General features: G+C 58.9%; 12 non-coding genes across 12 annotated transcripts; all 12 read left to right on the top strand.

Annotated features, from left to right (window-relative positions):
* The first annotated feature begins 93 nt into the window (after nucleotides 1–93).
* On the top strand, nucleotides 94–174 carry LOC123325833. The gene has a single exon (XR_006540677.1). It is a non-coding gene; the product is annotated as a small nucleolar RNA SNORD115 (small nucleolar RNA).
* A 1,570-nt stretch (nucleotides 175–1,744) lies between these two features.
* On the top strand, nucleotides 1,745–1,824 carry LOC123325852. Its single transcript, XR_006540696.1, has one exon. It is a non-coding gene; the product is annotated as a small nucleolar RNA SNORD115 (small nucleolar RNA).
* Nucleotides 1,825–3,416: 1,592 nt separating this feature from the next.
* On the top strand, nucleotides 3,417–3,497 carry LOC123325845. The gene has a single exon (XR_006540689.1). It is a non-coding gene; the product is annotated as a small nucleolar RNA SNORD115 (small nucleolar RNA).
* A 1,869-nt stretch (nucleotides 3,498–5,366) lies between these two features.
* LOC123325829 lies at nucleotides 5,367–5,447 on the top strand. Its single transcript, XR_006540673.1, has one exon. It is a non-coding gene; the product is annotated as a small nucleolar RNA SNORD115 (small nucleolar RNA).
* A 1,585-nt stretch (nucleotides 5,448–7,032) lies between these two features.
* Nucleotides 7,033–7,113, top strand: LOC123325837. Its single transcript, XR_006540681.1, has one exon. It is a non-coding gene; the product is annotated as a small nucleolar RNA SNORD115 (small nucleolar RNA).
* A 1,582-nt stretch (nucleotides 7,114–8,695) lies between these two features.
* On the top strand, nucleotides 8,696–8,776 carry LOC123325839. The gene has a single exon (XR_006540683.1). It is a non-coding gene; the product is annotated as a small nucleolar RNA SNORD115 (small nucleolar RNA).
* A 754-nt stretch (nucleotides 8,777–9,530) lies between these two features.
* LOC123325846 lies at nucleotides 9,531–9,610 on the top strand. The gene has a single exon (XR_006540690.1). It is a non-coding gene; the product is annotated as a small nucleolar RNA SNORD115 (small nucleolar RNA).
* Nucleotides 9,611–11,202: 1,592 nt separating this feature from the next.
* Nucleotides 11,203–11,283, top strand: LOC123325825. Its single transcript, XR_006540669.1, has one exon. It is a non-coding gene; the product is annotated as a small nucleolar RNA SNORD115 (small nucleolar RNA).
* A 1,630-nt stretch (nucleotides 11,284–12,913) lies between these two features.
* LOC123325834 lies at nucleotides 12,914–12,994 on the top strand. Its single transcript, XR_006540678.1, has one exon. It is a non-coding gene; the product is annotated as a small nucleolar RNA SNORD115 (small nucleolar RNA).
* Nucleotides 12,995–14,585: 1,591 nt separating this feature from the next.
* LOC123325850 lies at nucleotides 14,586–14,665 on the top strand. Its single transcript, XR_006540694.1, has one exon. It is a non-coding gene; the product is annotated as a small nucleolar RNA SNORD115 (small nucleolar RNA).
* Nucleotides 14,666–16,271: 1,606 nt separating this feature from the next.
* On the top strand, nucleotides 16,272–16,352 carry LOC123325843. Its single transcript, XR_006540687.1, has one exon. It is a non-coding gene; the product is annotated as a small nucleolar RNA SNORD115 (small nucleolar RNA).
* A 1,610-nt stretch (nucleotides 16,353–17,962) lies between these two features.
* Nucleotides 17,963–18,043, top strand: LOC123325830. Its single transcript, XR_006540674.1, has one exon. It is a non-coding gene; the product is annotated as a small nucleolar RNA SNORD115 (small nucleolar RNA).
* The last annotated feature ends 1,222 nt before the right edge of the window (nucleotides 18,044–19,265 follow it).

Genomic DNA, 19,265 nt, shown 5'->3' with positions numbered 1-19,265 from the left:
TCCCCCCCGGGGCATCCTGCTCTACAGTAAGCACCCCAGAAAGCAGTTTCGGGGGACAGCATAATGCCCGCCTATGTCGTCACTATCTTCCTTGGGTCAATGATGAGAACTCATATTGTCTCAAAGAGAGATGATGACCTAAAAATCATGCTCAATCAGATTACGCTGAGGCCCAATGGAGGGTCAACGCTGGATCAGCATCCCGAGGATGCTTGGGGCCCTGGGGGAGCGCTGTAGTTTGGGGCTTGAGGTCACGGTTCCCTCAAAGTTCCCCACTGTGGCTGTGGTCTTTCCCTGGGCCTCCAAGTGGCCAAAGGATCTCAGGCCTTCGACCTTCCCTGCTGACCCATTCCGCCTCCCAGGACACCTCCTGGGGAGCCATTGTTTAGCACCTGGTTCTTGTGTCTTTCAGTGGGCCATGGTGGCCAGGGTTTCTGCACGGCTTCAAACATGGCAGGTGAGTGGAAGCCACTGGGCTTAGAGGGAAGTGGCAGATGCCCTTGGGGTGGGTTCGGGTACCTGTCCCTGGATGGCGGCTGCATGGACATCGGACTGGGAGCCCTGGATGTCTGTAAAGGGTGGACTTCCCCCTTGACAGTCCGCCCTCAGACCATCTCACGTGCAGAGGAAGGAAATGTTTGGGTGGGTCCCTGACAAGGACCGGAAAGTGTAAGGGCACCAGCGTCAGCCCAGGTTCAGCTGAGGGCTCTTGCTGCTACATGGTGTGCCCCATGGGTCCATCCAGATGGTGGACGTGGGCCTCTTGAGCCACTGGCATCTGTCTACCTGGGCCCTGAGCGTTCCTGAAGCGCTGGTCCTTGGCAAGTTGCCCCAGGCTGGAGAGCCCAGAGCTCCTGTTGCATGCACTTGACTCCCAAGGAGTTTGGGCCCACTTGGGGCAGCTGGGGAGCTCCCCTCTTGATCCCTTGGGGTGCATAGACAGGAAGAGCCCACTGGGCCTAGGAGGGGAATCTCGAATCCCTAGGCACAACAGGCGATGGCACTGGGCCTATGGTCGCAGCACTCTAGACCTGAGGGAGTGATCCCAGGAAGAGGCCAAACAGGTGCAGGGACAGGGTCCCCCTGCATGGCAGACAGTGGATGGCATGCCTTGGTTGCATGGACGTGATTACCCTGGCATCCATTCCACTGACCTTGGGGCCCTGGGGGCCATGGATCCCCGTGTCCTCGAGGTCACTTGCCCAACTCCAGGTGCCAGAGATGGCCGATCTGTGGGAGGGCAAAGGCCTGGTCCTACCTACCAGGGAATGCACCCTTCAAGACCGGCTCCCCAACCACAGTGTGCTACCTCTCGGGAAGCGGTATGCCAGGCCTTCTGGGTGGCAGCATCAGCAAGGCTCGGCTCCCTCAGGGGCCACACTCTCCATTGTTTCAGGGTCCAGGTACAGGCATCTCTGCTCCTGTAGCCTGCCCCTCCTTTCGGTTCCCCGATGTGTGCTGGCAATTCTCACAACTTGCCATGTGGCACCAGGCTTTCCAGACTGGTAGCACTTGGCCGCAGGGACAAGTGCCCCAGTGCAGGACATTTTGACAGCTGGCCTACCCCTCACTCCCCAGATGCCATCCCCTGCGGTCCAAGTCTTGCTAGGCCAAGCCCCAGCAAGAGGCCCAACATCTCGTGCCATCACTCCCCTCCCAGGGCATCCCGTTCTACAGTAAACACCCAGGGTAAGCTGGTTCGGGGGATGGGAGAGCACCTGCCTGCATTTCCATTGCCTTGCTTGGGTCAATGATAAGAACTCTTATGTCTTGAAGAGAGATGATGACCTGAAAATCATGCTCAAAATGATTACACTGAGGCCCAATGGAGGGGACCATCACTGGGTCAGCATCCAGAAGATGCTCGCGGCCCTGGGGGAGAGCTGCTATTTGGGGCTTATAGCGACTGTTCCCTCGAGGCTCCCCGCTGTGGCCGTGGTGTGACTGTGTGCCTCCAGGTGCCCAAAGGTGCTCAGGCCTTCTGCCTTGCCTGCCGACTCATTCACCCTCCCAGGATGCCACCCAGGGAGCCATTGCTTAACAACCCTGGTCCCCTTGTGTCTTTCAGTGTGCCATGGTGGCCAGGGTCTCCATGTGGCCTCAACCATGGCAGGTGAGTGGAAGCCACTGGGCTTGCAGGGAGGTCGCAGATGCCACCGGGGTTGGTTCGGGAGGCCTGTGTCTGGGAGGCGGCCCTATGGCCATTGGGCCGGGAGCCCTGGATGTCTGGAGAGGGTGGACTTACCCCTTAAAGGTCCCCCCTTAGGCCATCACACGTTCAGGGGTAGTGAAATGTTGGCCGGGTCCCTGACAAGGACCAGAAAGTGCAGGGATGCCACCGTCAACCCACATTCATCTGAGGGCTCTTGCTGCTTCATGGTGTGCCCCATTTCCCATCCAGGTGGTGGACTTTGGCCCCTTGGGGGCCACTGGCGGCTGTCCCTCTTGGCCCTGGGGTGTTCTTGAAGCCTCAGCCCTTGGCAAGGTGCCCCAGGCAGGAGAGCCCAGAGCTCCTGTCACATGCAACCAACTCTCAAGGAGCTTGGTCTCCTTCAGGGCAGCTGGGGAGCACCCTCCTCAATCCCTTAGGCCGCTGAAGCAGGAAGGGCTTACCGGGACTTGGAGGGGAATCTCAAGTCCCTGGGCACAACAGGCGATGGCCCTGCGACTATCGTCGTGGCACTCTAGACCTGAGGGAGTGATCCAGAAGAGGCCCAGGTGTAGGGAGAGGGCTGTCTTGCACGGCGGGCAGTGGGCGGCATGCCTTGGTTGCATGCATGCGGTTGGCCTGGCATCCATTCCTCTGCCTTAAGGACCCTGGGGGCTGTGGCTCCCCATGTCCTCGAGGGCACCTGCCCAGCTCCAGGTGCAACAGATGGCCAATCCGTGGGAGGGCAGGGGCTTGGCCCTACCTACCAGGGTACTCACACTTCATGCTGGTTCCAGCCCCCACAGTGTGCTACCTCTCAGGAAGCCTGTGTGCTGGGCCTTCTTGGGGGGGCAGCATCAGCAAGAATCTGTTCCCTCAGGGGCCACACTCTCCATTGTTTTGGGGTCCAGGTATGGGCATCTCTGCTACTGTAGCCTGCCTTTTCCTTGGGGTCCCTGCCGTGTGCTGGCCAGCCTCAAGCCTTGCCATGCACTGCCACGGTTTCAGACTGTCAGCTCTTGGCTGCAGGGACAGGGCCCCGGCGCAGGATGTTTTGACAGCTGGCCTACCCCTCTCTCCCCAGGTCCCGTCCCAGATGAAGATCCTGGCCTGAGGGTCAAGTCTTGCTAGGCCCTGTGCCTGCAAGGAGCCCAACGTCTCTTGCCCCCATCCACGCTCATCTGGGGTGTCATGCTCTAAGTAAGCACCCCGGTAAGCAGGTTCGGGGGATGGGAGAACGCCTGCCCGCGTCACCACTGCCTTGCTTGGGTCAATGATGAGAACTCATATTGTCTCGAAGAGAGATGATGACCTAAGAATCATGCTTAATAGGATTACGCTGAATCCCAATGGGGGGGACCATTCCTGGATCAGCATCCCCAGGATGCTCAGGGCCCTGGGCAGTGCTACAGCTTGGGGTTTCAGCTGACCGATCCCTCGAGGCTCCCCCCTGTGGTTGTGGCCCCCTCCAGGGGCCCAAAGGGGTTAAGGCCTTCAGCCTTGCCTGGTGACTCATTCCCCCTCCCAGGACGCCTCCCGGGGAGCCATTGCTTGTCAACCCTGGTCTCTTTGTGTCTCTCAACGGGCCATGCTGGCCAGGGTCTCAGCACATCCTCAACAATGACAGGTGAGTTGAAGAACCCTGGGCATTGAGGGAGGCTGCAGATGCCTTCGTGGTGGGTTCAGGAAGCCCATGTCTGGGAAGCGGCTGCATGGGAATCAGGCCAGGAGCCCTGGATGTCTGGAGAGTGTGGACATTTCCCTTGAAGGTCTGCCCTTGGGCCATCCCACATGCAGGGGAAGTTAAATGTTGTCAGGGTCCTGGACAAGGACTGGAAAGTGCAGGGATGTCGCTGTCAGTCCATGTTCAGCTGAGGGAACTCGCTGCTTCATGGTGTGCCCCATGGGACCATCCAGATGGTGGACATAGGCCCCTTTGGGCCACTGGTGGCTGTCCCAAATGGTCCTGGGCTGTTCCTGAAGCCCTCAACCTTGGTAAGGTGTCCGGGCTGGAGAGCTCAGAGCTCCTTTCGCATACATCGACTCCCAAGGGACTTAGGCCCCCTTGGGGCAGCTGGGGAGTTCCCATCCCTGATCCCTTTGGCTGATGAGACAGGAAGGGCCCACTCGGCTTAGGAGGGGAATCTTGAGTCCCTGGGTGCAACAGGCTATAGCCCTGGGCCTATCACAGCGGCAATCTAGACCTGAGAGATTGATCTGAGGAAAGAGGCCCAGCAGGTACAGGGAGATGTCCCCCTTGTATGGCGGGCAGTGGGCGGCATGCCTTGTTTGCGTGCACATCTTGTTTGCCCAGCATCCATTTCTCTGCCTTGCGGGCCCTGGGGGCAGTAGCTCCCTATGTCCTCAAGAGCACCTGCCCAGCTCTGGGTGCCACAGGTGGCCAACAGTGGGAAGGCAAGGGCCTGGCCCTACCTACGAGGGCATGCACACTGCACACTGGGCTGCATGCCCACTACGTGCTACCTCTCAGGAATCCAATGTGTCGAGCCTTCTCCTGGGGGCCAGCATCAGCGAGGCTTGGCACCCTTGGGGGCCATGTTCTCCATGGTTTCCGGGTCCAGGTATGGGCATCTCTGCTCCTCACCACCCCTTCCTTGTGTCCCTCCACCATGTGCCGGGCTGCCTCACGTGTTGCCAGGCATTGCCAGGATTCCAGGAGTGGACCCTCTGGGACGCAGGGGTAGGTTCTCTGGAGCAGGGTGTTTTGAGAGCTGGCCTACCCCTCTCTCCCCAGATTTTGTCCCCAGTTGAAGAACCCACCTTGAGGGCCAAGTTTTGCTAGGCCCAGCACTGGCAAGAGGCCCGACATTTCATGCCCCCGCACCCCCACTGGGCATCCTGCTCTACAGTAGGCACCCCTGAGGAGCAGTTTAGGGGATGGTGAGCACCCTAAACTGGTCGCCACTGCCTTCCTTGGGTTATGCGGCACCAGGCTTTCAGACTGGCAGCTTTTGGCCACTGAGGCAGGTGCCCCACAGTCCGACATTTTGACATTTAGCCTATGACTCTCTCCACAGACCTGCCCTAGACCAACCTCCTGCCCTGAGTTTCAAGTCTTGCTAGGCCAAGCCCCGGCCAGAATCCTAACGTCTTGGGACCCCATCCCCACAGGAGCATGCCACTCTGCAGTAAGCACCCAGGGTAAGCAGGTTCGGGGGGCAGGAGAAGGCTCGCCGGCATCGCCATTGCCTTGCTTGGGTCAATGATGAGAACTCATATTGTCTCGAAGAGAGATGATGACCTAAAAATCATGCTCAATAGGATTACGCTGAGCCCCAATGGAAGGGACCATCTCAGAGTCAGCATCCTGAGGATGCTCAGGGCCCTGGGGGAGCGCTTCAGTTTGGGGCTTGAAGCGACCGATCCTTCAGGCTTCCCCGCTTTGGCTGTGGCCTGACTGTGGGCCTCCAGGTGCACAAGAGGTGCTCGGGCCTTCAGCCTTGACTGCCGACCCATCCCCCCTCTCAGGATGCCTTCCAGGGAGCCATTGCTTAGCAACCCTGGTCTCTTTGTGTCTTTCAGCGGGCCTTTGTAGCCAGGGTCTCAGTGTGGTCACAAACATGGCAGGTGAGTGGAGCCACTGGGCTTCGAGGGAGGCCATAGACGCCACCTGGAGTGGGTACGGGTGGCCTGTGTCTGGGTGGCGGCCACATGGGGGTCGGTTGGGAAACCTGGTGGTCAGAGAGGGTGGATTTCCCCATTGGAGGTTTGCCCTTGGGCCATCCCAGGTGCAGGGGAATCGAAGGATTGGCTAGGCCCCTGACATGGAGCAGAAAGTGCAGGGATGCCACTGTCAGGCAACGATTAGCTGAGGGACCTCCCTGCTTCACGGTGTGCCCCATGTGCCCATCCAGATGGTGGATATAGGCCCCTTGGGGCAACTGGAGGCTGTCTCCTCGGGCCTGGCGTGTTCATGAAGCCCCGGACCTTGGCATGTTGCCCTGGGCAGGAGAGCTCAGAACTCCTGTCGCATGCACCCGACTCCCAAGGAGCTTGGGCCCCTCGGGGCAACTGGGGAGTTCCCCTCTCCAATCCCTTGGGCTGCTGAGACAGGAAGGGCCAACCTGGCCTAGGAGAGTAATCTTGAGTCCCTGGGCACAACAGGCAATGTCCTTGGGCCTATCATCATGGCACTCTATATCTGAGGGAGTGATCCCGGCGATGAGGCCCAGCAGGTGCAGGGAGAGGGCTCCTATGCGGGGCGGGAATGGCGGCATGCCTGGTTGCGAGCACGCTGTTATCCCGGCATCCATTCCTCTGCCCTTGGGACCCTGAGGGCCATGGGTCCCCATGTCCCTGAGGGAACCAGCCCAACTCTGGGTGTCAGAGATGGCCAATCTGTGGGAGGGCGAGGACCTGACTGTACATACCAGGGCACCCACCCTTCATGCCTGGCCCAGAGTCCACAGCGTGTTACCTCTCTGGAAGGCTGTGTGCTGGGCCTTCTGGGGGGTAGCACAGCAAGCCTCGGCTCTCATGGGGACCACGCTCTCTGTTGTTTCGAGGTCAAGGTATGGGCATTTGCTCCTGTAGCTTGTCCCTTCCATGCAGTCCCATGCTGTATGCCAGCTGGCCTCACACCTTGCCATGTGGCGCCAGACTTTTCAGACTGGCAGCTCTTGGCTATAATGCAGGTGCCATGGATCAGTGTGGTTTGAAACCTTGCCTACACCTCTCTCTCCAGATCCTGTCCCCAGATGAAGATCCTGCCCTGAGGGCCATTTCTTCCTAGGCCCAAGCACTATAAGACACCCAATGTCTCATGCCCCCACCCCCCCCGGGCATTCGCTCTACAGTAAGCACCCCAGTAAGCTGGTTTGGGGGAGGGGTGAGTGCTTGTCTGCATCGCCACTGCCTTCCTTGGGTCAATGATGAGAATTCTTAATGTCTTGAAGAGATGTGATGACCTAAAAATCATCCTCAATAGGATTACGCTGAGGCCCAATGGAGGGAATCATGCCGGAGTCAGCATCCTGAGGATGCTTGGGGCCCTGGGAGAGCACTGTAGATTGGGGCTTGAAGGAACCGTTCCCTCAAGGCTCCCCACTGTGACTATGAACTGACTGTGGGCCTCCAGGTGCCCATGAGTGGATCACGCCTTTGGCCTTGCTTGCCAACCCATTCTTCCTCCAATGACGCCTCCTAAGAGCCATTGCTTTGCAACCCCGATTTCCTTGTGTCTTTCTCAGGTCATGGTGGCCACTGTCTCAGTGCAGTCACAACCATGGCAGGTGAGTGGAAGCCACTGCATTTGGAGGGAGGCCACAGATGTTGGGGTGGGTTGTGAGGCCCGTGTTTAGGTGGCTGCCGCATAGGGATATGGCGGGGAGCCCTGTATTTCTGGAGGGTGGACTTCCCCCTTGAAGGTCTACCCTTGGGTCATCCCACATGCAGGGGTAGGGAAAGATGGGCTGGTTCCCTTACAAGGAGTAGAAAGTGCAGGGACACCGCTGTTACTCAGTTCAGCTAAGGGATCTTGCTGCTTCAAGGTGTGCCCCATGGGCCCATCCAGATGGTGGACGTGGGCCCCTTGGGACCACTGGCAGCTGTCCCCCTCAGCCCTCAACTGTTCCTGTAACCCCGGCACATGGCAAGGTGCCCTGGGTGGAAGAGCCCAGAGTTCTTGTCACATGCACCTGACTGCCAAGAAGCTTGAGTCCCCTCGGGGCAGCTGGGAGCTCCCCTCCTTGATCCCTTGTGCTGCTGAGACAGCAAGGGCCCACCGGGACTAGGAGGGAAATCTCAAGTTCCTGGGCACAACAGGCGATGGCCCTGGGTCTCTTGCACTGACACTCTAGACCTGATGGATTTATCCAGGGGAAGAGACTCAGCAGATGCAGGGAGAGGCCCCCCACTTGGGTGGCAGGCGGTGTGCTACATGCCTTGGTTGCGTGGATGTGTTTGGCCCAGCGTTCATTCCTCTACCCTGTGGACCCTGGGGGCCATGGCTCCCTGTGTCTTTGAGGGCAGCTGTCAGGCTCGGGGTGCAACAGATGGCCAATACATGGGAGGGCAGTAGGTAGACCTACCTACCAGGGCACGCACCCTTCATGACAGCCCTGCACCCACAGCATGCTACCTCTCGGGAAGCATGTGTGCCATGCCTTCTTCTGGGGGGCAGCATCAACAAGGCTTGGCTCCTTTGGGGCCCAAGCTCTCCTTTTTTGGGGGTCCAGGTATGGGCATCTCGGCCCCGTAGCCTGCCCCTTTTTTGCAGTTCCTACCATATGTTGGAGGGCCTCACGCCTCGCCCTGCAGCACCAGGATTTCAGGACTGGCAACTCTTGGCCACAGGGGTAGGTGCCCCAGAGAATGGCATTTTGACACCAGGCCTATCCTCTCTCCCCAGATCATGTACCCATACGAGGCCCCCTGAGGGCCAAATCTTCCTAGGCCCAGCCCTGGCAACTGGCCCAAAGTCTCCTGCCCTGACACCTTCCAGGGTAATCTGCTCTACAGTAAGCTCCCCCGGTAAGCAGATTCAGTGACAGGAGAGTGCACACCTGCATTGCTACTGCCTTGCTTGGGTCCATGATGAGAACTTATATTGTCTCGAAGAGAGATGATGACCTAAAAATCATGCCGAATAGGATTACGCTGAGGCCCATTGGCAGGGTCCATCCCGAGGTCAGCATCCCGAGGATGCTCGGAGCCTTGGGGGAGTGCTGCAGTTTGGGGCATGAGGAGACCGATCCCTCGGGGGTCCCCGCTGTGGCTATGGTCTGACTGTGGGCCTCCAGGTGCCCAAAGGTGCTCAGGCCTTCGGCCTTGACTGCCGACTAATTCCCCCCACCAGGTCGCCTCCCAGGGAGCCATTGCTTAGCCATTTGGGACTCCTTGTGTCTTTCCATGGGCCATGGTGGCCAGGGTCACAGTTCGACCAGCCCCGCGCCCACAACATGCTACCTCTCGAGAAGCATGTGTGCCGTGCCTTCTTCTGGGGGGCAGCATCAACAAGGCTTGGCTCCTTAAGGGACTAAGCTCTCCGTTTTTTCAGGGTCCAGGTATGGGCATCTCTGCTCCTATAGCCTGCCCCTTCCTTGTGGTCACCTGCTGTGTGCTGGCTGGCCTAAAACCTTGCCACGCAGTGCCAGGCTTTTGGGACTGGCACTTCATGGCTGCAGGGGCAGGTGCCACGCAGCAGGGCATTCTGACACCTGGCCTACCCCTCTCTCCCCAGATCATGACCCCAGATGAAGATTCTGCCCTGAGGGCGAAGTCTTGCTAGGCCCAGCCCCTGCAAGAGGCTCAAAGTCTCATGACTCTGTCACCCACTGGGGTATCTGGCTCTACACTAAGCACCCAAGAAAGCAGGTTCAGGGTACGCATTGCACCATCCTGTGTCATCACTGCCTTGCTTGGGTCAATGATGAGAACTCATAGTGTCTCAAAGAGAGATGATGACTTAAAATCATGCTCAGTAGGATTACGCTGAGGCCCATTTGTGGGGTCCATCCTGAGGTCAGCATCTCGAGGATGCTCGGGGCCCTGGGGGAACGCTGAAGTTTGGAGTTTGAGGTGACCAATCCCTCGGGTGTCCCCGCTGTGGCTGTGGTCTGACTGTGGGCCTCCAGGTGCTCAAAGGTGCTCAGGCCTTCGGCCTTGCCTGCTGACTCATTCCCCCTACGAGGACACCTAGCAGGGATCCATTGTTGGCAATCCTGGACTCTTTGTGTCTTTCCACGGGCCATGGTGGCCAGGGTCACAGTTTGGCCTCAACCATGGCAGGTAATTGGAAGCCACTGGGCTTGGAGGGAGGCCGAGATGCCATAGGGGTGGGTTTGGGAGGCTTGTATCTGGGCGGCAGCTACATGGGCTTGGGCTGATAACCCTGGATATAAGGAGAGGGTGGACTTACCTCTTGACAGTCCGCCCTTGGGCCATCCCACCTGCAAGGGAAGGGAAAGTTTGGCTGTGTCCCTGACAAGGACCTTAATGTGCAGGGACACTGCCCTCAGCCCACGTTTAGGTGAGGGCTCATGCTGCTCACGTTGTGACACATTCGCCTGTCCAGATGGTGGACCCGGGCCCCTTGGGCCACTGGCGGCTGTCCTCCTCGGCCCTGGGCTATTCCTGAAGCTCCGGCCATTGCCAAGGTGACCCGGGTGGGACAACCCAGAGCTTCTGTCCCATGCACTTACTCCAAGGAGCTTGGGCCTCCTCGGACCAGCTGGGAAGCTCTCCTCCCTGATCCCTTGGGCTGTCAAGACAGAAAGGACCCACCAGGCCAAGGAGGGGAATCTTGAGTTCCTGGGTGCAACAGGCGATGGCCCTGGGCCTCTCGCAGCGGCACTCTAGACCTGAGGTAGTGATTCCGGGAAAAGGCCCAGCAGGTGCAGGGAGAGGGCCTCCTGCAAGGGGGTCAGTGGGTGGCATGACCTGGTTGCATGCATGCGGTTGGCACAGTATCCATTCCTCTGCTCTGGGAACCCCGGGGGCCTTGCCTCCCCATGTCTTTGAGAGCAGCTGCCAGGCTTGGGGTGTGACAGATGGCCAATCCGTGGGAGGGCGAGGGCCTGGACCTACCTACCAGTGCATGTACCCTTCATGACCAGCCTCGCGCCCACAGTGTGCTACCTCTCAAGAAGCGTGTGTGCCATGCCTTCTTCTGGGGGGCAGCATCAAAAAGGCTCAGGTTCTTCAGGAGCCAAGCTCTCCGTTTTTTCGGTGTCCAGGTATGGGCATCTCTGCTCCTATAGCCTGCCTGTTCCTTGTGGTCACCCGCTGTGTGCCAACCTGCCTAAAGCCTTGCCACGTCATGCCAGGCTTTTGGGACTGGCACTTCGTGGCTGTAGGGGCAGGTGCCATGCAGCAGGGCGTTCTGACACCTGGCCTACCCCTCTCTCCCCAGATCGTGTCCCCATACGAAGATTCTGCCCTGAGGGCGAAGTCTTGCTAGACCCAGCCCCTACAAGAGGCTGAAAGTCTTGTGACTCTGTCGCACACTGGGGCATCCCACTCTACACTAAGCACCCCAGAAAGTAGGTTCGGGGGACGTCATAGCACCCACCTTCATCGTCACTGCCTTGCTTGGGTCAATGATGAGAACTCATATTGTCTCAAAGAGAGATGATGACTTAAAAATCATGCTCAATAGGATTACACTGAGGCCCAATAGAGAGAACCATGCCAGGTCAAATTCCCAAGGTTGCTTAGGGTCCTGGGGAATGCTGTAGTTTTGGGCTTGAAGTGACGGCCTTGAAGATCCCTGCTGTGGTGGTGGCCTTACTGTGGACCTCCATGTGCCCAAAGGGACTCAGGCATTTGACCTTCCCTGCTGACCCATTATCCCTCCCAGGACACCTCCTGTGGAGCCATTGCTTAGCACCTGGTTCTCCTTGTGTCATTCAGTGGGCCGTGCTGGCTAGGGTCTCTGCACGGCCTCAAACATGGCAGGTGAGTGGAAGCCACTGGGCTTGGAGGGAAGCGGCAGATGCCATAGGGGTGGGTTCGGGTGGCCCATGTCTGGGTGGCGGTGCTATGGACATCGAACCAGAGGCCCTGGATGTCTGTAGTGGGTGGAAGTCCACCCTTGGACCATCTCATGTGCAGAGGAAGGAAAAGTTTGCATGGGTCCCTGACAAGGACTAGAAAGTGTAAGGGCGCCAATGACAGCCCACATTCAGCTGAGGGCTCTTGCTGCTTCACGGTGTGCCCCATGGGCCCATGCAGATGGTGGATGTGGGGGTCTTGGGCCACTGGCGTCTGTCCACCTTGGCGCTGAGCTATTCCTGAAGCCCCGGCCATTGCCAAGGTGATCCGGGTGGGACAACCCAGAGCTGTTCCTGAAGCAATGGCCCTTGGCAAGTTGCTCTGGGCAGGAGAGCCAAGAGCTCCTGTCACATGCACTTGACTTCCAAGGAGCTTGGGCCCACTCGGGGCCACTGGGTGGCTCCCCTACTAATTCCTTGGGCTGTGGAGTCAGGACGAGCCCACTGGGCCTAGGAGGGGAATCTCAAATCCCTAGGCTCAACAGGCGATGGCCCTGGGCCTATGGTCGCAGCACTCTAGACCTGAGGTAGTGATCCAAGGAAGAGGCCAAACAGGTGCAGGGACAGGGTGCCCCTTCACGGCAGACAGTGGGAGGCATGCCTGGTTGTGTGGACATAATTACCCTGGCATCCATTCCTCTGACCTTGGGGCCCTGAGGGCCGTGGTTCCCCATGTCCTCAAGGTCACTTGCCCAACTCTGGGTATTACAGATGGCCAATCCCTGGGAGGGCTTGGGCCTGGTCCTACCTACCAGGGAACGCACCCTTCATGCCCAGCCCCCTGCCAACAGTGTGCTACCTCTTGGGAAGTCTGTGTGCAGTGCTTTCTCCTGGTCAGCAGTATTAGCAAGCCTCGGCTCCCTTGGGGGCCACACTTTCCATTGTTTCGGGGTCAGGTATGGGCATCTCTGTTCCTGTAGCCTGCCCCTTCCTTGCGGTCCCCTGATGTATGCTCGCAATTCTCACAACTTGCCATGCAGCACCAGGCTTTCAAGACTGGCAGCTCTTGGACGCAGGGACAGGTGCCCTGGGGAAGGACATTTTGACACTGCTCTACCCCTCTCTCCCCAGATGCTGTCCCCAGATTAAGATCCCACCCTGAAGTGCAAGTCTTGCTAGGCTAAGCCCTGCAAGAGGCCCAACATCTCGTGCTATCACCCCCCTCCCAGGGCATCCCATTCTAGAGTAAACACCCAGAGTAAGCTGGTTCGGGAGACGGGAGAGCATCACCTGCGTAGCCAGTGCCTTGCTTGGGTCAGTGATGGGAACTCATATTGTCTCGAAGAGAGATGATGACCTAAAATTCATGCTCAATAGGATTACGCTGAGGCCCAATGGAGGGAATCACGCCAGGGTCAGCATCCCGAGGATGCTTGGGGTCCTGGGAGAGTGCTGCAGATTGGGGCTTGAAGCAACCGTTCCCTCAAGGCTCCCCACTGTGGCTATGAACTGACTGTGGGCCTCCAGGTGACCACGAGTGGATCAAGCCTTCGGCCTTGCCTGCCAACCCATTCTTCCTCCAAGGATGCCTCCTGAAGAGCCATTGCTTTGCAACCCCGATTTCCTTGTGTCTTTCTCGGGCCTTGGTGGCCATTGTCTCAGCACAGCCACAACCATGGCAGGTGAGTGGAAGCCACTACACTTGGAGGAAGGCCGCAGATGTCGTTGGGGTGGGTCATGAGGCCCGTATCTAGGTGGCTGCCGCATGGGAATATGGCTGGGAGCCCTGTATGTCCAGAGAGGATGGACTTCCCCTTGAAGGTCTGCCCTTGGGCCATCCAACATGCAGGGGAAGCGAAAGATGGGCAGGGTCCCTTACAAGGACCGGAAAGTGTAGTGATGCTGCCGTCACCCAGTTCACCTGAAGGATCTTGCTGCTTCAAGGTGTGCCCCATGGGCCCATCCAGATGGTCCCATGGGCCCCTTGGGACCACTGGCAGCTGTCCCCCTCAGCCCTCAACCGTTCCTGCAGCCCCGGCACTTGGCAAGGTGCCCTGGGTAGAAGAGCCCTCCAGAGTTCCTGTCACATGTACCCAACTCCCAAGGAGCTTGGGTCCCCTTGGGGCAGCTGGGAGCTCCCCTCCCTGATCCCTTGGGCTGCCGAGACAGCAAGAGCCCTCTGGGTCTAGGAGGGGAATCTCAAGTCCCTGGGCACAAAAGGTGATGGCCCTGGGGCTCTCGCCCTGACACTCTAGACTTAATGGAGTTATCCAGGGGAAGAGGCTCAGCAGGTGCAGGGAGAGGCATCCCATTCCCTACGGGCAGTGGCTGCATGCCTTGGTTGTGTGCATGTGCTTGGCCCAGCATCCATTCCCCTACCCTGGGGACCCTGGGGGTGATGGCTTCCCATGTCCTCGAGGACACCTGCCCTCAAGGGTGTCACAGATGGCCAATCCGTGGCAGGGTGAGGCCTTGGCCCTACCTACCAGAACAGGCTCCCTGCACGCCAAACTTTGCTCCCACACACTGCTACCTCTCAGGTAACCTGTGTGCCGGCCTTCTCCTGGGGGCAGCCTCAGAAAGCCTCTGCCCCCTCGGGGGCCACGCTCTCCATTGTTTTGGGGTCCAGGTATGGGCATCTCGGTTCCTGTAGCCTGCCCCTTTCATGCAGTTCCCACCATATGCCGGTGGGCCTCATGCCTTGCCATGCAGCACCAGAATTTTGGGATTGGCAGCTCTTGGCCGCAGGGGTAGGTGCCCCGCAGAATGGTGTTTTGACACCAGGCCTACACTCTCTCCACAGATCACGTACCCAGACAAAGATCCTGTCCTGCGGGCCAAATCTTCCTAGGCCCACCCCTGGCAATTGCCCCAACATCTCCTGCCCTGGCACCCTCCAGGGTAATCTGCTCTACAGTAAGCTCCCCTGGTAAGCAGATTCAGGGGACAAGGGAGTGCCCCCCTGCATTGCTACTACCTTCCTTGGGTCATGATAAGAACTCATATTGACTCGAAGAGAGATGATGGCCTAAAAATCATGCTCAATAGGATTACGCTGAGGCCCATTGGAAGGTTCCATCCCGAGGTCAGCATCCCGAGGATGCTCGGGGCCCTGGGGGAGCACTGCAGTTTGGGACTTGAGGTGACTGATCCCTCGGGGGTCCCCGCTGTGGCTATATTCTGACTGTGGGCCTCCTGGTGCCCAAAGGTGCTTAGGCCTTTGGCCTTGACTGCCGACTCATTCCCCCTCCCAGGACACCTCCCAGAGAGCCATTGCTTAGGAATCCTGGGCTCCTTGTGTCTTTCCGCGGGCCGTGGTGGCCAGGGTCTCAGTTCGGCCTCAACCATGGCAGGTGATTTGAAGCCCTGGGACTGGAGGGAAGCCAAGACGCCATGGGGTGGGTTAGGAAGGCTGGTATCTGGGTGGCGGGCGTATGGGCTTCGGGCTGGTAGTCCTGGATATAAGAAAGGGTGGACTTACCTCTTGAAGTTCCGCCATTGGGCCATCCCACCTTCAAGGAAAGGGAAAATTTGGCTGTGTTCCTGACAAGGACCTTAACGTGCAGGGACACTGCCATCAGCCCACATTCAGCTGAGGGCTTGTGCTGCTTCACGTTGTGACGCATTGGTCTGTCCAGATGGTGGACCTGGGCCCCTTGGGCCACTGGCGGCTGTCCCCCTCGGCCCTGGGCTGTTCCTGAAGCCCCGGCCATTGCCAAGGTGACCCGGGTGGGACAGCCCAGAGCTTTTGTCCCACGCACCTAATTCCAAAGAGCTTGGGCGTCCTCGGACCAGCTGGAGAGTTCTCCTCCCTGATCCCTTGGGCTGTCAAGACAGAAAGGGCCCACCAGGCCAAGGAGGGGAATCTTGAGTTCCTGGGTGCAACAGGTGATGGCCCTGGGGCTCTCGCAGCAGCTCCCTAGCCTTGAGGTAGTGATCCCGGGAAGAGGCCCAGTAGGTGCAAGGAGAGGGCTCCCCTGCAAGGGGAGCAATGGCGTCATGACCTGGTTGCATGCATGCGGTTGGCCCAGTATCCATTCCTCTGCCCTGGGGATGCTGGGGGCCATGGTTCCCCACGTCTTCGAGGGCACCTGCCAGGCTTGGGGTGCGACAGATGGCCAATCCGTGGGAGGGCAAGGGACTGGACCTAACTACCTACCAGGGCACGCACCCTTCATGACCGGCCCTGCGCCCACAGCGTGCTACCTCTTGGGAAGCGTGTGTGCCGTGCCTTCTTCTGGGGGGCAGCATCAAAAAGGCTCAGCTCCTTCAGGGGCCAAGCTCTCCATTTTTTCGGTGTCCAGGTATGGGCATCTCTGCTCCTATAGCCTGCCCCTTCCTTGTGGTTACCCACTGTGTGCCGGCTGGCCTAAAGCCTTGCCACACGGCACTAGGCTTTCGGGACTGGCACTTCATGGCTGTAGGGGCAGGTGTCACTCAGCAGGGCGTTCTGACACCTTGCCTACCCCTCTCTCCCCATCATGTTCCCAGACGAAGATTCCGCCCTGAGGGCCACGTCTTGCTTGGCCCAGCCCCTGCAAGAGGCCCAAAGTCTTGTGACTCTGTCCCCACCCCCGCCCCCCGCCGGGGCATCCCGCTCTACAGTAAGTACCCCAGAAATCAGGTTCGGAGGACGCCCTAATGCCCACTTCGTCATCACTGCCTTGCTTGGGTCGATGATGAGAACTCATATTGTCCCAAAGAGAGATGATGACCTAAAAATCATGCTCAATAGGATTACGCTGAGGACCAAAGGAGCGGACCATGCTGGGGTCAACATCTGAAGGTTGCTTGGGGTCCTGGGGGAGTGTTGTAGTTTGGGGCTTGAGGCGATGGATCCCTCGAAGGATCCCTCGAAGTTCCCCGCTGTGGCTGTGGCATTTCGATGAGCCTCCAAGTGCCCAAAGGGCCTCAGGACTTTGAACTTCCCTGCTAACCCTATCTGCCTCTCAGGACAAATCATGGGGAGCCATTGTTTAGCACCTGGTTCTCCTTGTGTCTTTCAGTGGACCTTGGTGGCCAGGGTCTCTGTATGGCCTCAAAAATGGCAGGTGAGTGGAAGCCACTGGGATTGGAGGGAAGCAGCAGACGCCACTGGGGTGGGGTCAGGTGGCCTGTGTCTGGGTGGCTGCACTTGGACATCGGACCGGGAGCCCTGGATACCTGTAGTGGGTGGATTTCCCCCTTGAAAGTCTGCCCTTGGACCATCTCATGTGCAGGGTAAGCAAGGGTTTACGTGGGTCCCTGACAAGGACCGGAAAGTGTAAGGTCACCAACGTCAGCCCACGTTCAGCTGAGGGCTCTTGCTGCATCATGGTGTGCCTCATGGGCCCATCCAGATGGTGGACGTGGGACCCTTGGGCCACTGGCATCTGTCCACCTCGGCCTGAGCTGTTCCTGAAGTGCTGGCCCTTGGTAAGTTCCCCTGGGCAGGAGAGCCAAGAGCTCCTGTCACATGCACTCGACTCCCAAGGAACTTGGGCCCAATTGGAGAAGCTGGGGAGCTCCCCTCCCAATCCCTTGGGGCACATAGACAGGAAGAACCCACTGGGCCTAGGAGGGGATTCTCGAATCCCTAGGCACAACAGGCGTTGGCCCTGGGCCTATGGTAGCAGCACTCTAGACCTAAGGAAGTGATCCCAGGAAGAGGCCAAACAGGTGCAGGGACAGGGTCCCCCTGCACAGTGGACAGTGGGTGGCATGCCTTGGTTGCATGGATGTGATTACCCTGGCATCCATTCTTCTGACCTTGGGGCCCCCGGGGGCTGTGACTCCCCGTGTCCTTGAGGTCACTTGACCAACTCCGGGTGTCACAGATGGCCAATCCCTAGGAGGGCGAGGGCCTGGTCCTACCTACAAGACAACGCACCCTTCACACTTGGCCCCTTGCCCACAGTGTGCTACCTCTCGCGATGCCTGTGTGCCAGGCCTTCTCCTGGGTGGCAGCATCAGCAAGGCTCAGTTCCCTCGGGGACTACATTTTCCATTGTTTTGGGGTCCAGGTATGGACATCTCTTCTCCTGTAGCCTGCTCCTTCCTTTGGGTCCCCCAATGTGTGCTGGCAATCCTCATGACTTGCCACGCTGCACCAGACTTTTGGGACTGGCAGCTCTTGGCCACAGGGACAGGTGCCCCAGTGCAGGACATTTTGACAGCTGGCCACCCCTCTCTCCCCAGATGCCATCCCCGAGATGAAGATCGCTCCCTGAGGTCCAAGTCTTGCTAGGCCAAGCCCTGGCAAGGGGCCCAACACCTCGTGCCATCGCCCCCTTCCCGGGGCATCCTGTCCTACACAAAGCACCCTGGGTAAGCCAGTTCGGGGGATGCGAGAGTGCCCCCGTGCATCGCCATTGCCTTGCTTGGGTCAATGATGAGAACTCAATTTGTCTCGAAGAGAGATGATGACCTAAAAATCATGCTCAATAGGATTACACTGAGGCCCAATAGAGGGGACCATCCCCGGGTCAGCATCGAGAAGATTCTCGGAGCCCTGGGGGAGAGCTGCTGTTTGGGGCTTGAAGTGACCGTTCCCTTGAGGCTCCCTGCTGTGGCTGTTGTCTGACTATGGGCCTCCAGGTGCCAAAGAGGTGCTCAGGGCTTCTGCCTTGCCTGCCGACTCATTCCCCCTCCCAGGACACCTCCCAGGGAGCCATTGCTTAACAACCCTGGTCCCCTTGTGTCTTTCAGTGGGCCATGGTGGCCAGGGTCTCCATGTGGATTCAACCATGGCAGGTGAGTGGAAGCCACTGGCCTTGGAGGAAGGCCGCAGATGCCCTCCGGGTGGGTTCAGGAGGTCCGTGTCTGGGGGGCAGCCACACGGGCATTGTGCCGGGAGCCCTAGATGTCCGGATAGGGTAGATTTCCCCATTGAAGCTCCTCCCTTGGGCCATCGCATGTGCAGGGGAAGTGAAAGGTTGGCGGGGTGCCTGACAAGGACTGGAAAGTGCAAGGATGCCACCGTCAGTCCACGTTCAGCTGAGGGCTCCTGTTGCTTCATTTTGTGTCCCATGGACCTGTACAAATGGTGGACTTTGGCCCCTTGGGGACACTGGCAGCTCTCCCCCTTAGCCCTGGGGTGTTCCTAGCGCCCTGGCCCTTGGCAACGTGCCCTGGGCAGGAGAGCTCAGAGCTCCTGTCACATGCAACCAACTCTCAAAGAGCTTGGGCCCCCTCAGGGCAGCTGAGGAGCACCGTCCCTGATCCCTTAGCCTGCTGAAGCAGGAAGGGCTTACCGGGACTTGAAGGGGAATCTCGAGTCCCTGGGCACAACAGGCAATGGCCCTGGGCCTATCGTGGTGGCACTCTAGACCTGAGGGAGTGATCCAGAAGAGGCCCAGCAGGTGCAGGGAGAGGGCTCTCTTGCACGGCGGGCAGTGGGCGGCATGCCTTGGTTGCGTGCATGCGGGTGGCCTGGCATCCATTCCTCTGCCTTAAGGACCCTGAGGGCCGTGGCTCCCCTTGTCCTCAAGGGCACCTGCCCAGCTCCAAGTGCCACAAATGGCCAATACGTGGGAGGACGAGGGCCTGGCCCTACCTACCAGGGCACTCACCCTTCATGCCCAGTCCTGTGCCCACAGCTTGCTACCTCTCAGGAAGCCTATGTGCTGGGCCTTCTTGGGGGGCAGCATCAGCAAGAATCGGCTCCCTCAGGGGCCACACTCTCC

Source organism: Neomonachus schauinslandi, chromosome 9, assembly GCF_002201575.2.
Source record: "Neomonachus schauinslandi chromosome 9, ASM220157v2, whole genome shotgun sequence".
Classification (NCBI taxonomy): Eukaryota; Metazoa; Chordata; class Mammalia; order Carnivora; family Phocidae; genus Neomonachus; species Neomonachus schauinslandi.
The sequence above is the reverse complement of the archived record's forward strand: the minus strand, read 5'-3'. Positions and strand labels throughout refer to the sequence as shown.